Below are 18411 nucleotides of genomic sequence, written 5' to 3'. Positions count from 1 at the left end.
GTATTGGAGCGTTAAGAGATGACGCACAACAACAGTTTCTACCATGAAACCATGATACCAATAAACTCCGCAGTAGAAATAACTAAAGTACGTCGCCATCAAAACGACTACCGCTACAATCGACCTGTTCACTACGTTCCTGCACCCAACCTACACAAAGTGTCAGAGCACATGGGTAACAAAAGGTTGAAGGATGATCAAAACGTAGACCAATGTTCTCCAGAAGCTCCACTACGTGAAGAACTAAAGTGAGAAACATTTGAGAAAAGGGTAAGTCACAAGGACTAGACGGTGAATTACCGGACACCAGGTCCGCAGGAATTAACACCCATAGCAAGGACGTTAAAATTCATATCTCTCCCGCTCTCACTCGAGACCCTATCCAGGGCCCGCTTGATCAAGAAACAAGCCCACGGGATTTGTCAATAGACTCTGATACAAAGGTTGCGAAGAAAAAGGTAAAATGCTTCGTTAAAGCCCACTCAGAATCTGAAAAGTCGATCTGCTTCCACCTTGAACAGAATTGACACATCACGTCGTTGCGAACGACCACTCCACTTTGTGGGGAATATGTCCACTAAACACGAATCGAAATGACAATACCTGGAAACAGTCCTGGAGGACTGCTTAACTTCTTGGATATAGGGGGCGCTATTTTAATTTTTGGATGAAAAACGTTCCCGTTTTAAACAAGATATTTTGTCACGAAAAGATGCTTGACTATGCATATAATTGACAGCTTTGGAAAAAAAACACTCTGACGTTTCCAAAACTGCAAAGATATTGTCTGTGAGTACCACAGAACTGATGTTACAGAAAAACCCCAGATAAAAATCCAATCAGGAAGTGCCAAATTTTTTAAAATCGCCTCATGCCAATGACTCATTATATGGCTGTGAAGGAGCTAGGAGTCAGCTTAAGTTTTCCACGTTTTCCCCAAGGTGTCTGCAGCATTGTGACTTATTTGTAGGCATATCATTGGAAGATTGACCATAAGAGACTACATCTACCAGGTGGTCGCTTGGTGTCCTCCGTCGCAATTATTGCGTAATCTCCAGCTGCAGTATTTTTCAGTTTGCTTCTGATGAGAAGCCAACTGCCACCACTGATAGATTATCGAATAGATATGTGTCACGTTCTGACCTTTATTTCCTTTGTTTTGTATTTATTTAGTATGGTCAGGGCATGAGTTGGGTGGGCAGTCTATGTTTGTTTTTCTATGATTTGGGTATTTCTATGTTTCGGCCTAGTATGGTTCTCAATCAGAGGCAGGTGTCATTAGTTGTCTCTGATTGAGAATCATACTTAGGTAGCCTGGGTTTCACTGTGTGTTTGTGGGTGATTGTTCCTGTCTCTGTGTTTTGCACCAGATAGGGCTGGTTTTGGTTTTCACGGTTCTTGTTTTTGTTAGTTTGTTCATGTGAAGTGATTTATTAAAACATGAATCAAAATAACCACGCTGCGCTTTGGTCCGCCTCTCCGTCAATGGAAGAAATCCCTTACAATATGTGAAACACCTTGAGGATTGATTCTAAACAACGTTTGCCATGTTTCTGTCCATATTATGGAGCTAATTTGGAAAAAAGTTCGGCGTTGTAAGTGAATGCATTTTCCGGTCTTTTTCTTAGCCAAACGTGATGAACAAAACGGAGCTATTTCGTCACACACAAATAATATTTTTGGAAAAAATGAACATTTGCTATCTAAATAAGAGTCTCGTCATTGAAAACATCAGAAGTTCTTCAAAGTTAAATGATTTTATTTGAATGCTTTTCTTGTTTTTGTGAAAATGTTGCCTGCTGAATGCTAGGCTTAATGCTATGCTAGGCCATCAATACTCTTACACAAATGCTTGTGTAGCTTTGGTTGAAAAGCATATTTTGAAAATCTGAGATGACAGTGTGGTTAACAAAAGGCTAAGCTTGTGTTTGAATATATTTATTTCATTTAATTTGCGATTTTCATGAATAGGAAACGTTGCGTTATGGTAATGAGCTTGAGGCTATGATTACGCTCCCGGATACGGGATTGCTCGAGGTTAGAGGTTAACTTGTCATGCGCCAATTGATTCGGGTGGGACAATATCACTCATCTCTCAAACATTGTTTGATGATCTAAAAAGGGCCTTTGTAGAACGATGCCACACTACACTTCAAGAGGTCACTCGGACTACCTCGCCTCTCACATTGAGAGTCATACTGAAACTACACTTCAAGGACGTATCGCTCGTCCACCATGTGTATGTTACCAGCCTCGAAACTGTACCCCTGCTACTTGGAGTAGACTTGATGGATCGGTTACTCCCATTGATGGATTGGAAAACCAACCAGGTATGGTCACAGGCTACAGTGCCTTCTCCACCGACCACACTGTCTTCCCCTAACGCTAGCTGCAATGCAGTCATTCACGAGGGGTATATGTCGAAAGCACCACTTGGGAAAAAGATGTTTGGAAAACACTTGGTGCAGAATCCGATCCAAGGAGATATTACCATATCTCAACACATTCCATCAGCCAATCTGATTGACAATTATTTTCATGATTTCGAGCCAGCTATCTCTGTGAATGAGCAACTTCCCTCCTCCTTGCAGTCGTGCAATACGGTAGTTGAGATGAACTTCTCTTGCCCTTCGGACACTTCCGCAAACACTGCGGCCGTCTCAGCAAGAAAAACATTGATGTACAGAGTATACTCTGCTTCCGATGATACACCTTCCGCTTTGTGGGGGACTGTCAACCCTTACTATGACACTAATGGTGTCAATCCAGCAACTGACCCGATGACTCCCACTGTTGAAACACTTTTTGATATCACAGACCGATTTCAGTTCGCAGGTACTGAAGAGGTTGCCACACACAGACGCGGTGGTGACTGACAGACCGACGGCCACTGACAACTCGTACATAGGGTCCAAACCTTTCGTTTGCGCCTCGGATACCAACACCACATGCTGGTGGGGGGATCCCGAGACACAAAGGGGGGGAATAGTAGCCCAGACCCATGATGAGCCTTATCGAGGCCGGTGGAGGGAGGGGGGGGGGGGGGGGGTCGAGACTACGGACAACACCGTACGAGGCCGCCAGAGCATAAATCAAATCTAGTTGTAAACTCCCCTTTAAGTACAGTGAGGAGCAGACAGGCCCCTAGACGGGGATTATCTTAGAACACATCTAAAATAGTACTGAGGTGTACCACACTGGTCGTAAAGGAAGTCCAGTGGACTTGTCCACCTCCAAAACAAATGGCAACAATAATCATTCCTTGCCATGTGTAGTAGTCACTACAAGACAACTAGTAAAATGCTCTAATCATGTATTCCTGTAGGATAACATTTCAGAATAAATTGGTAGGACAACTGGACCCCTTGAGTACCAGTACCAATACCACAGTCAGTCCAGCAACACTCAGTAAGAGGATTGGTAACCTCACAAGTTAAATTGCTATTGATAATAGCGATATAGCAGTCACTCAGAATGCAACACGGGGAAGGGAATCTCCAATGGTTAAACATGCCACTAATAAATAGAACCCTCCGTTCAGGAGAAAAGTTATTAGAAGTCATGAACCATGATCACACCACGTACGACTGGTCTAATACTTAAAGAGTACTTCCGTCATGAGGTTAGCTCCTCCGTGGATCACATTGCTATGAAGTAGACTTCTTCATACCTACCGCCACTACAATAGTGGAAGACAATGACTGGTAGTAAAACCACTACAGACTCTCTCGACACCAATTCTGACTGACCTCCAGACATTGACCTGAAAATTACCAGACTCATTCTGAACAGGTTGTAATCTGCCAAGATACTTGGTTTCCTTCCCTTGACATGTGTGCTTGCGTAAGCATAAACTCACATGCACAACGGAACATCCCATTAGGATTTATGCTAGGATCACTTAAGGGTCTGAGCAAAATACCAGCCTTAGTAAAGTTTAACATTTATTTTGAGGCCTTTAACTCTACAGCCTCAGCACTCACCAGTTTTCTTCTCAGAAGTCCATAGGTCATCTCTGTAGACTGCCTAAAACTAGTGCCTTACAGCTGTAGACTTATCATGTAGTTATCAACTTAGGATAGTACCCTAAGCAACACCCTGCAAATTAGGAAAGCCCTAGATATGACATTAGACAATGCCATGATAGGGTCATTTTGCCAAGACCACGGATGTAGATAGAATACAGTCCAATTAGATGATTAAGGGGGCATAACTATATTTTGTATTGTTTATGCTTTGAATCATTTTGTTAAATTTTCTTCGGCAAGTAGAAAGTGATAGAGCCATAAACAACTTCCCCATACAACCTTCAGTTAGTGCCACAACGCCGCTCATTTGGGATGAATGTAAATGTAATGATATATTTCATGAGTGTGTGTGCGTTGTTAACATCTGCCTAAGTTACTGCCCAGATCTTCCAGTCGGACGACCAGACCACGGGTCCGGAACATCACTGCTCTAGAGGAGATCTGCATGGAGGAATGGGCCAAAATACCAGCAACAGTGTGTGAAAACATTGTGAAGACTTACAGAAAACGTTTGACCTCTGTCATTGCCAACAAAGGGTATATAACAAAGTATTGAGAAACTTTTGTTATTGACCAAATACTTATAATTATACACCATAATTTGCTAATAAATTCATTAAAAATCCTACAATGTGATTTTCTGGATTTTTTTTCTCATTTTGTCTGTCATAGTTGAAGTGTACCTATGATGAAAATGACAGGCCTCTCTCATCTTTTTATGTGGGAGAACTTGCACAATTGGTGGCTGACTAAATACTTTTTTGCCCCACTGTATAAGCCCTTGACCAAAATGTAACCTCCTGTTCCGAGGATGTGAGGACGACGGTCCGATGTCAGAATGGTTCAGATAATAACTACAGAACGAAGCCAACATCAGCGTGAGCTTTGGTTGTGAATGGTATGAACTTTGAACTCTTATTCACTACAGAAGTGATACCTACTAGCCAGCAGCTGCAAACGAGGGTTAGGAAGGAACAGACAGAGTATCCCGTCTATCACACAACAACGTTATTACAATGTATCCAATTGACCACCAGAGACATTCTTCAAAGGACAAAGGACTCGGTTTGGTAACACGGCCTTCCATCTACCACCAACCTACCGAAGCGCTGCTCAGAGTAAATATTTATGCATTTTCCTTTTCCAAATGGGCGGTAATTTAGAATGCATAAAATACTATATTTACAATAGCACAGCTTCTTCCTTTGGTCCTCAGTCTTCCCGCTCTTTCACTCAAACCCATCCCTTTTCTTTTGTGTAACCAGCTGTCATATCTGTTCTGCCCGCTAGGGACATTTTCCTTTATGACGTAATTTGTAATCTAGGTATGATTAATTCTGTGTATATGTAATTCTGTGTGATTAGTTAGGTATTTAGTAAATAAATAATGAAACCCAATTTTGTATTGCTGATTCAACTTGTTAGCCAGAGTTCGTGAAGATAACCAAGAATTTACAACTTTCAGATGAGACAGAATTAAGGTGACGATTAATATTGACTGCTATTGATGTAAAATATTACTAGGTCTTTAAGAGTTTATTCGGAAGATAACAGCTTTATAACTATTATTTTGTGGTGCCCCGACTCTCTAGTTAATTACATTTACATAATTATCTCAATCAGGTAATATTAATTATGGAGAAAGGATTTTATAGAATAGCATGTCATATCACTTAATCCGGCATAGCCAAAGACACGACATTGTCTTTGCCCCCTTTTTGTCGTTGAACTTAAGCTGTGCAATGGTCTTGTCAATGGTCATTCCTCTGATCTGTTGGAGGAATTCAAAAGTCAACCAATGATATGTTTTAACAAAATATAATAATTAAAGAACAACCTACAAGTAGGCTGGTCAGAGAAGGTCAGCAGGGAAGACCATAGCCGTGTATACGACGATGCTATCACACTTAGACAACATCTTTGCGTAAAAACCCATCACCGAAAACATCTTGTGTGTCACAAACCTTCAATAAAATTCCATTTGAATTTACTGGCATTTTCTGCAGGGGGTTGGACCTTATGCCATTGGGAATTTGAGCAAAAATATCCACAAGAAAGTAATATTCAAGGCCCAGTGCAGTCAAAATTCTGTTTCCCGTGTTTTGTATCATATCACAACAGCTGATGAAACGAACACTGTAAAAGTGTGACGTGTTATTTCCTGATAGTTGCTGGTTAAAAATATAACCGACAAAGACCTTCTAATCTGCAGGTTTTGCATCGGTGGAGTGTTGGCTTGCCTGGTGACAGACAAGGGGCAGTGCAGTCAAAAATGTGATTGTCTTGTGTTTTATGTAAAGTACGTCAAAAGTTGACACACCTACTCATTCAAGGGTTTTTCCTTTATTTTTCCTATTTTCTAGTGAAGACGTAAAACTATGAAATAACACATATGGAATCATGTAGTAACCAAAAAAAGTGTTAAAACAAATAAAAATAGATTTTATATTCTTCAAAGCAGTCACCCTTTTCCTTGATGACAGCTTTGCACACCCTTGGTATTCTCAACCAGCATCACCTGGAATGCTTTTCAACAGTCTTGAAGGAGTTCCCACATATGCTGAGCACTTTTTGGCTGCTTTTCTTTCACTCTGCAGTCCATCCCATCCCAAAGCATCGCAAATGGTTTGAGGTCGGGTGATTGTGGCAGCCAGGTCATCTGATGCAGGACTTCTTGGTCAAATAGCCCTTCGACAGCCTGGAGGTGTGTTGGGTCATTGTCTTGTTAAAAAAGAATGATATTGGGACTAAGTGCAAACCAGATAGGATGGCAAATTGCTGCAGAATGCTGTGGTGGCCATGCTGGTTAAGTCTGTCTTGAATTTTAAATAAATCACTGATAGTGTCACCATCAAAGCACTCCCACACCATCACATCTCCTCCATGCTTCACGATGGGAACCACACATGCAGAGATCATGCGTTCACCTACCGCGTCTCACAAAGACTCATCAGACCAAAGGACAGACTTCCACCGGTCTAATGTCCATTTCTCGTGTTTCTTGGCCCGAGAAAGTCTCTTATTGGTGTCCTTTAGTAGTGGTTTCTTTGCAGCAATTCGACCATGAAGGCCTGATTTACGCAGTCTCCTCTGAACAGTTGATGTTGTGATGTGTCTGTGAAGCATTTATTTTGGGCTGCAATCTGAGGTGCATTTAATTCTAATGAACTTATCCTCTGCAGCAGAAGTAACTCTGGGTCTTCCTTTCCTGTGGCGGTCCTCATGAAAGCCAGTTTCATCATAGCGCTTGATGGTTTTTGCGACTGCACCTAAAGAAACGTTCAAAGTTCTTGACATTGACCTCATTGACTGACCTTCATGTCTTAAAGTAATGATTCTTTGCTTATTTGAGCTGTTCTTGTCATAATATGTACTTGGTATTTTACCAAATAGGGCTATCTTCTGTATACCACCCCTACCTTGTCACAACACAACTGATTGTCTCAAACACATTAAGGAAAGGAATTCCACAAATTAACTTAACAAGGCACAGCTGTTAACTGAAATGCATTCCAGGTGATTACCTCATGAAGCTGGTTGAGAGAATACCAAGAGTGTGCCAAGCTGTCATCAATGCAACGGCTGGATACTTTGAAGAATCTCATATGTTTTGATTTGTTTAACACTTTTTTGGTTACCACATGATTCCATATGTGTTATTTCATAGTTTTGATGTCATCACTATTATTCTACAATGTAGAAAACAGTAAAAAAAAAAAAAAAAACCTTGAATGAGTAGGTATATCCAAACTTGACTGGTACTATAGACACTGAGTATACAAAACAGTAAGAACACTTGCTCTTTCAATGATATAGACTGACCAGGTGAATCAAGGTGAAAGCTATGATCCCTTATTGATGTCACTTGTTAAATCCACTTCAATCGGTGTAGATGAAGGGGAGGAGACAGGTTAATAGGAGTATTTTTAAGCCTTGAGAAAATTGTGTGTGTGTGGGGGGGGGGGGGGGGGGGTATTCCTAATGGAAGATGTTCCTAATGGCAACCAGGTGAAAGTGTGTTGGCTCGGCCTCACAATGCCCAAGAGAAACAAGGGCCTTCTCAAAAAAGCATCAGCTCTCTCTGGCAATAAAAAGGGCCATTGTGTAGGTCTGCCTCCATAAGGTGCCGCTCCTCCGTTGCCCTAAGGCACATGTTATGCAGCATCACTTGGCTTCCTTGGGATGAGATAGATCCCAAATTAATACAACCACTAGAATCCCAAAAACTTTAATCAATGAGCCTGACGCAAAAGATGAGAACGTTAAAAGCTGCATTTTTATGCTGAAAATTATCTTCCCAAACTTAACCTACGCACAGTGTATGTATGCCATTTAGGCTCTACACCTGTAATTTACTTCATTTTAAGAAGTTATTTGGCCACATTAGTTGTGATACAAACCTTATCAAAACATATAGGCTAGATGGTGTTAAACTATGATTCGAAAAAGGTTGCAAAAAAAAAGGCATTGTTTCTTGACTTACGCATCATTCACAAGTGATAATATATATTTCACAAGTGATAGACTAATATTGTCACCCATCAGACTATTCTTGATTTAATCTTGTCTCGTTTTGATTTAGAAGGGACCATTATCATGCAACTGTCGCGATACAGGGGCAGGGGAAAAAACACGTGTCATCTCCACACTTAAATAACAAATAGAGGACACTTTACTTGTGGTTCATTTTCATGCAAGCCAGGTAGGCTATACTCCTGTTGTAAAGATGAGTCATGTGCTTAATATTAGTTGAGAAATAAATATAGTAGGCCTAGCCTATTGAAGCTGATGGGACCTCTTTTTATTAGATGCCATCACTGTTTTCTCACGCAATTGCATAGCCCATAGAAATTGTTGCACAACATGAGCTCATGGGCTCTCATTTAGTGTTTGATTGGATTTTTTACTACATATGCATTGATGTCAGAGTGATTAGAGGGACAATAGAGTGCTGAGTACCAGGCAATTAGCAAGTTTGGTAGGCTACTAATGACCATCAGTAGCATCAGAGCTTGGAAAAGCCTAATTACCGTGACTAAATGGTCACATGGAATTTGACAGCCTTCAAGACCACCGCTGTCACCAAAACACCCCTACTCACAAGCGAGGGAAAAATATTGTATGGACAATGTTAGGAATTTGACTAAAACATAAAATTGTCAGTAGAACCACAGTAAGGATTTCACCCACCACTGCGACTTGTATGCTCTAGTCGGCTGGCCCTCGCTACATATTCGTCGCCAGACCCACTGGCTCCAGGTCATCTACAAGTCTATGCTAGGTAAAGCTCCGCCTTATCTCAGCTCACTGGTCACGATGGCAACACCCATCCGTAGCACGCGCTCCAGCAGGTGTATCTCACTGATCATCCCTAAAGCCAACACCTCATTTGGCCGCCTTTCGTTCCAGTACTCTGCTGCCTGTGACTGGAACGAATTGCAAAAATCGCTGAAGTTGGAGACTTTTATCTCCCTCACCAACTTCAAACATCAGCTATCTGAGCAGCTAACCGATCGCTGCAGCTGTACATAGTCTATTGGTAAATAGCCCACCCTTTTCACCTACCTCATCCCCATACTGTTTTTATTTATTTACTTTTCTGCTCTTCTGCACACCAATATCTCTACCTGCACATGACCATCTGATCATTTATCACTCCAGTGTTAATCTGCAAAATTGTAATTATTTACCTACCTCCTCATGCCTTTTGCACACATTGTATATAGACCCCCCCTTTGTTTTCTACTGTGTTATTGACTTGTTAATTGTTTACTCCATGTGTAACTCTTTGTTGTATGCTCACACTGCTATGCTTTATCTTGGCCAGGTCGCAGTTGCAAATGAGAACTTGTTCTCAACTAGCCTACCTGGTTAAATAAAGGTGAAATAAAAAAAATAAAAATAAAAAATCATCAAATCAAAACAGCATCACAGTGCTTTACAGATACCCCGTCTAAACCCCCAAAGAGCAAGCAATTCAGAAGCGGAATACATGGGGTTCAGGGTGTGCATGCTGATGGATAATCAGAACAGGAAACGTTCATTGATGACCATCAGGGTCAGGTAAAGGCCATAATGGCTATGCAGGGTGCAAACACTTCAAGACTATGGTCAGATGGCTTTCATGTTTTAGGAAGTAAAAGTTTATGGGTGGGGTGGGTTGTGGGGGCTAGTACCTTTCCATTCACCTTCCCACCCATGGGCCAGTCATAGGACTGACAGAAGAGAGAAGTCTTCAGTCTATACTTGAAGGTTGAGACAGTCTGATTCTATCACATTGGCAAACCGTTCCATAAAGAGGAGCTCTGTAGGAGAAAGCCTTGCCTCCAGCTACTGAAGCCATGCTTCCAATTCATCTGACCCGAATGGGCAGAAAAGGATCATTACATATAAACAAAAATGACGCGCAAAACACATGGAATCTAACCTGGAATGTTGTCTAGCCATACCATCAACTTCTCCTTGGTTTCCTCCTTCATGGCCTTCTGCCGACAGAGTTGTATTGCCGGTGCTATAACACATGAAGTTGAACAGATTGTTTAAAATACATCTGCGGTTTTTTTTTTTGCAAAATGATATTATAACACAATTCTGAGTCATCTCAATACCTAACTGATTTCCGGTTACACGTTTATATCTGGTTTCTCTCTGACCCTGGCAGCATTTTAGAAGGCACAGTGAAGGCATCAATACGATGAGAAGGTATCATCTCTTTCGTGCTCTTCCCAAATGTTATAAGGTTGGACCACAACCTCTCCATATGTTTTCCGTCAGCAAGCCCACTACCAGTCAAATACTTGGTACCATCAGTGACCTGAAATTTTATGTATAATCAGAAATCAATGAGCATTACAATGGGTGATGATGATTAATTAAGGGACTAGGACAAATTACAACTAGCTGTTTCTTAACACTTAGTGTAACTGTCTGCAACTAAAGTGGTGTTTAACAGAATAAATTATAAATAAAAGGTTTAATTACCTGACAGTCAGCATTATGAGCATAGGCATGAAAGTCCTGGACTGCAAATGTGGTGTCCAACCTTCAGATCGGGACTGTTTATCTAAATGTCAAAATAATTTAGTGTAGCAGTTCTTTTTAGAATTTGTGTAAAACATTACTCATGATTACAAAGCAGGTATGGAGGAATCAGATTCAAGCCATTCATAAAACCGTATCAAGCAATTCATGAAACTCTTACATTGTGGTGGTTAAAAATTCAATACATTATCTAATGTATTATTATAGCTAACATAGATTGACCTATCAATTTAACCTGTAAATGAGGCTTCAGCTAGCAAGCAATGTCATAGTGAAGAAATGTGATGTTCGGTCCCTGCATTCCTCGCAGGTCCCCCAGCAGGAACACCGGCATTTGCAAGCCAGAAAAGTCAGTTCAACATCTGTCATTGTAAACAACGTCATATATAACTAAAATACATCAGCTACACCTCTGAAGCATCCATCCATCCACATTACTTCTCTCCTCTTTTCAGGTTCAGGAACTTCAGTGGATGCTCGTGCCTGCACACCATCCCAAACACACCCAGTTATATCTAGTTTCTGGATCGCAGCGCATCCTCGGCTTGAAATTCTGGGTACCCCTGTAAAATAAAGTGAATAAGCATGAGTGAAGAAACACATCACACAAGTCACACAGAAGAGGGCTAGTGAAACTGAATGTGAGACACAGCCCCTTCAAAATGTCTGATACTCCTCCTACAAAGCAGTCAATTCTGGAGGCAGACAATATTTTCATGGGGCCCAAATAGTGCATCAGCTGCAATAACTTGATGACCTTTTTTCTTAAAATGAATTCTACAAAATTATTAGGGATGACTCAATTGTGAGCTTCCGGTAGAGCTCAACTGTGGAGATTAACTACTCCTCTTAGTGAAACACTTGCATGTATGGTTTGATTTCCAATTTAAAATACAATAACTTCCAGCATGTATTGGATTTATGGAAAGCCAAGGTAATCTCTCTCAAAGACACACCACACTCCAGCTGAAGGGCTGCAAACTGGCCAGGAGGTCCACTGAAACAGCTGTTTGTGGCAGATCAGGGTGACAGGTTCCAGCTAACAGCTGCAAAACTGCACCCAGACACCATGAGCTCTTCCTGAAATGAGACATTCAATTTCTTAGATTGCATTGCTAAACATCACATCCGATGTCTTAAGAACTCTCAAAATGACTCCATATTTTTATCATAATGTTAGCAGTTGATATTCTTCAATAACAGACCAAAGCAAATCAGAGGGAGAAAAATATATTTATTCATTTGTTTACGTACGCCTCTTGGAGGGGGGAACGCAACACCCTGCTACACTCAATTCCATGTGGAGTGAAAGAGGTATGTGATTGTAGGTGCGGGTAAGGATGACAGAGGCAGAGAATATTACCGTTTACAGGTAATTTATTACAGCGTAGTGTGCACAATACAATGAAATAAGTAGATGACACAATCAAGGGAATATTTCATTACACAAGTTGTAAGAAAATCTGAAATCAACTCGGTGCTTGGCACGACAGATTTAGTCACATTTACCTTACCGCTGCAGGGAACTGTAACTTTTTAGAAACTCTATTTGTACTGTACTATATATTTTTCTCAACCTTCCTAATATTAAGCAAATATTAAGTGCATTGCCAGAATTTACAACAGGTGTATAGCCTACCTGGCTGGCATGAAAATGAACCACAGGAAAATCATCCTCCATTCGCTATTAAAGTGCAGAGATTACGTATTTTTCCCCCTGCCCGTTTTGAGACAGATACATGATAATGGTTCATTTAAAATCAAAACGAATTACACACATATATTATTTAGTATATGTAAAGCCACAATTAAATCAAGAATAGTCTGATTACCCTATAATTTGTGAAGTATATATTAGCACTTGTGAATGAGAACCACCATAAGAAACAATGGCTTTAAAAAAAAAAACGTTTTCAAATCACCTCATGTAGCCTAGCCCATAGGCCTATATGTTTTGATAAGGTTTGTATCACAACTAAAATGTCCAAATAACTTCTTAAAATTAAGCAAATTAATCTGGTTTACAACGGGTGTAGAGCCTAAATGGCATACACACATACGCAGCGTGTAGGTTTCAAGTTTGGGGAAGATCATTTTCAGCATAGAAATGCACCTTTATAATAAAAGCAATACATGCATAATCGCATTTGTGGTCACTTCAGACTGGTGTTTTCCTGCTAATAGAACATTCTCGCTTTTTGCCTATTGCCTTATGCGCATTGCTGCGCTTATAATGGAAAGAAATAGCCTAATAGTTTATCAACATTTTAAGCTAAACGTTCTGATCTGTTGCGTCAGCCACATTGCGTAAAAAAGTTTTTTTGATGCTAGTGGTTGTATTAATTTGCGATCTAGCGCATCCCACAACTGTCCCAGACTATGTTTGGAATATTTATTTATCGCAAAGAATAGAATAGGTCGACTTTTGTACCTTGGGGATAGTAGATTGACATAAACTAGTGCTTTTGCTGTTCGATAGGTCTACTCATCTTGTTGGCTGACGAAAAGTAAATGGGGACAGTTATTCCAAGATGCACAGCGGGTGCATTACGGCCACACGAAGTTGGAGGAGGCTGATCTATGGTCCTGTGGGTATTGTGGCTCAGTTAAGTATTTCTGTGCCACCTGTGCTGTGAGAAAACACAGCACTCCCAACATTCTCCACCAGTTGGATTTATGGAAGGTAATGTATTTTAAGTTAAGTCAACAAACTTTACTTGTTCTATAAACGTTCTACAGACATTGGGCTATAAGGTATGAGCTCTGCTTTGGTTTTTGCGCAGGCTGTACACACTACATCAGTCACTCATTCACAATTTGACAATCACTTAATAATGGATGCCTCCTTGAAATTCTAGGCATTATTATTAAATTGTGAATGAGTGACTGATGTAGTGTGTACAGCCTGCGCAAAAACCAAAGCAGAGCTCATACCTTTCATGCAACTTTTTTCAAATCATCATTACAGTCGCATCATTCAGCCTTACAATGTATTAAAATCAAAACATATAGCCCAACGTTTGTAGAACAACTAAAGTTATATTAATAACAAAAAAAAGCATACAGGAAAACTTGTTTTTTTGTTAACCACTTAACACAAAATAGCTGCATGTGCGCACTCCCTCAAATCATTTGGAGAAAATATATTTTCTATTTTATTCAGCTTTGTTCATTTGTATTCTTCATACTATATAATAATGTCCCGGATTCCGAAACAAATCTTGTCTGCTAAATTAACTAGTGTAGCCCACAGCCAATTGGCATAGCCAGATCAGGACACAACCTAAGAACTCAACAGTATGCTATTCTGTTCAACTGAAATAGGCTACATTTTCTTAATATCATGCTTCTTTAGACCTGTCAAAAATACATTATGGATTTATTGTGATGGTGTAGGCTATATATTACATGGATTTATCACTTTTTAAAATGTAGATGTTCCAAAGGTCAGCATCAGTGGCTTGTGTGGAAGCCAGAAGATGTTAATGTGTTTATGTTAATTAACAGTCAATTACCGTGAGACCCACAGTTATTTGATTGACAATAAACTGACTGACGAAATTTCATGACCGCCACAGCCCTATACATGATCCAACATTTTGGACTGTGAAGCAATTTTTTGGGACTGGGAAGCAATTTTTTTGACATAACTTAAAATACATTACCTTCCATAAATCCAACTGGTGGAGAATGTTGGGAGTGCTGTGTTTTCTTACAGCACAGGTGGCACAGAAATACTTATCTGAGCCACAATACCCACAGGACCATAGATCAGCCTCCTCCAAAACTCCACACATACTGCAGATTGTGTTGGGTTGAGTAGCTCCCTCAACACCTTCTAGGCCTCAACATACGCCACCTTCCTTTATTTATGCTGATGGATGTGGAGGAGGTGCATCACTGCAGCTGGGCACAACTTCTGCTACAGAGGGAAGTGTCTGCTCTCCCAGTACTTACTAGAGAGTAGTGACAATTGTTACTGAGTGGACTATCCTGGTTAAATTAAGTTGACTAGAACTGAACAGAGCAATTTTCTCACCAACCCAAGTCGATGGCAGGGGTGTAGGCGCTATCGTGCCTCTAGTCAGGCATCTGTAAAGAAAAACAAGACAATGACAACTGATACATAGGACACATAATTATCTATCATAATTCATGACTAGTAGAGTTACTTTGCTTACACTCAATTATTTTCTTATAGGGAATGTAAAGACGGTTATGGGTAGGAAGTTGTGATTTGCATGGCCATAACTAGTCTGAAATGGCTCCAGAGACAGGTGATGAAACATATTTGGGCTTCAACAAGCATGGGACAGGAATATATTGGCTAATGGATATAATGTAATATCTAATACTTTCCTAGTCTAGTGGTTCTCAACTTTTTGGGTCATTATAGCCCCGATCACATCTTGCTCTGCCAATAATGCCCAGAAAGAACCGTCTCATAGGCATTTTAAATGTAGGCATATTATCATATACAATTAGCCTTCCTAAATACTCACTTTGGGTATTGATTCCTGGTTGGGAACCACTGGCCTAATCTATCTACATAAGCCACATTAGGTCATGACTTTGTCTATCTGTTCCTTTCATCCCAATTGTCATCTCATTTGATTGGCGTAAACAAAGGATAGGGGGATTTTCCACCATAAAACCTATACCAGTCATTTAATTTCTTAAAGCGAGTGATCAAGAGCACCTTCATGTTGAGGAACATACAGTGCATTCGGAAAGTATTCAGACCTCTTCGATTTTCAAGTCTCTGTCCTTGAGTGGCACAACCAGAGCCGGACTTGAACCTGATCGAACATCTCTGGAAAGACGTGAAACATCTCTAGAGAGACCTGTGCAGCGAAGCTCTCCATCCAACCTGACTTGAGAGCTTGAGAGGATCTGCAGAGAATAATGGGAGAAACTCCCTAAATACAGGTGTACCAAGCTTGTAGCGTCATACCCAAGAAGACTCGGGGCTGTAATCACTGCCAAAGGTGCTTCAACAATGTACTGAGTAAAGGGTCTGAATACTTATGTAAATGTGATATATTTTTTTCATTTGCAAAAATGTATAAAAATCTGTTTTTGCTGGGGTCTAGTGTGTAATCAACTTAATCCATTTTAGAATAAGACTGTAATGTAACAAAATGTGGAAAAACTCAAGGGGTCTGAATACTTTCTGAATGTACTGTAGGCAACATCCTAATTCTCCACCCCTTTTCAGAAGTGTGCACTTGAACACACCCTGTCATTATTAAAAAATTAGATGAACGGTGTAAGCATTGGCTAGGAGTTTAAATCCACACCAGAAAGTGTATTAATGAAAACGACTATAAATTCAGATCAAATTGCACAAAAAAAAAGTTCTCCCCAGTTCATATTATCGGGCTATCCCGAGGTAAAAATACTTTAAAAAAATAAAATCCTTTACATTAGCTTTGTAAATCAGTTAAAAAAATAATCAGATTACGTACATTTGACGACGACATAAAACGTTATTCTAGTTTTAGTTACAGTAAAATAAAAATGGTTATTACCGCCACCAACTTATATGGGGTGTAATAAAAGCTGTGGTTGACATTTTGCCTACTTGGAAATTACCATATGAAACGTTGTTTTGAACCTGGCACCCCTCTGTCTGATTCACATCGCGTGATTTATGATGATACTATAGTTCTCGATTATATCAACTGATTGGTTCTGTATGGGGTGCAGTGTTGCCAGCTAATTTTGCTAGAGGCAGGTTGATTTGTTGCTAAAAGTTGCTAAATGACATTGTGATGTCATTGCGTAATAACGTAAAACTACGTCATTACGTAGAATACACAATAACATTACTCAAATTGACTGGAAAAGGTGCCAAGATGGCGGCTTGAACAGACTCTTTTTAGCTCCTTACCAAACTTCAGAAAGATTGTGAAAAAAAAAAGTTTACAGTCATTACCATTTTTATTTGTTCAAAATATAAGACCTTTCCCGTGACTGGAATGATAATTGGATCATTTACTTCGGCATGTCCATGCAAAGTCGTGACAAAAAAAGAAAGGAAGAAGTTAGCCGTTCTATTGCTAATCAACAAGAGAGAAACGTGCTTATAGACTACGCTTGGCCTATGGATAATATCATGCTTTCGAATGCTGTTGAAGATGACGATGACGAATTCCCCTCTTTACCGGTTACTCCGTGCAAACCTCCACCCTCCAAAAAACCTAACATGAACTCTGACATCGTGGCTACCCTCTCCTTACTCATCAACTCCAGGTGTGACGAAATTGAGAACATGGTAGGCACGAACACCATGGTTATCGAAGGCTTGAAAAAGACTGTGGAGTTTGTATGTGGTGAAATCAAGGATGTGAAAACGAGAGTGGCAAAAGTTGAAAAAAATGTGGTAAGGGTGGGAAAGAAAAACTATGTCTACCATAGACGTCTCACTGATCTGGAACAATACACAAGAAAATGGAACCTGAGACTCTACGGCTTGCCAGAGGTGGAGAATGAAGATGTGCGAGGAGAGGCTATCCGTATCTGCCAAGAAGTTTTGCCTGCAGAGAAGAACAAAGTTGGTGATACCATCAACGTTGTGCATCGCCTCGGCAAGAAGCAACAGCAAAACGATTCAAGACCCAGGGGTATCATCATCCTATTCACTGCCAGATTCTACAGGGATGCTGTCTGGAAAGCTGCTAGGAAGAACGCCTTCCTTCAGAGCCATGGTATGCGTTTCGCTGAGCATCTCAGCCCGGAAGACTTAGAAAGAAGGAACAAGTTGTGGCCAACGATAGCTCGAAATGAGGGGAAGGATGCTTACTTCGTCGGAGGACGAGGCTTCATCAACAGTTCAGAAATCCATATTCCTCCCTAAAATCTCACCAGAAGGAACAGGTTGATGGTTTCAGCCATGGTATTCTCATTTTCCTTATGTTGTTTACCTAACAAGCATCAGGTGACTATTTTTCAGCAATACTCAGGTATTTCAATTTTTATTTTATTCTTGTATGACCAGAAGACCTATTTTGTTTACAAACTTACGAAGAAGATTGAAAGCTGTATTTATTTTGTATGTATACAGTAACTAAGATACTGTTTTAAAGGGCATACAGGTCTGCTCTGACTTTACACGGTTATTGCTCTATTTAGTTATTAATACTTATTTCCAAAAAAGGTCTTAGGAACGTTTATATGTAAAACATTTTTTATTCAATTATTTTATGATCAGTTTTCATATGTACTTAAAATAGTAGGTACCCTTTTATTTAAATTATTATTTGTTTTATTTCTCAGAATAGTTCCTGATTACACTAAAGAGGGTTTTTAGTCTCTCTTACTACAAGAACCCTTTTTAACA

Source organism: Oncorhynchus kisutch, linkage group LG28, assembly GCF_002021735.2.
Source record: "Oncorhynchus kisutch isolate 150728-3 linkage group LG28, Okis_V2, whole genome shotgun sequence".
Taxonomy (NCBI): Eukaryota; Metazoa; Chordata; class Actinopteri; order Salmoniformes; family Salmonidae; genus Oncorhynchus; species Oncorhynchus kisutch.
Note: the sequence above shows the minus strand (reverse complement) of the source record.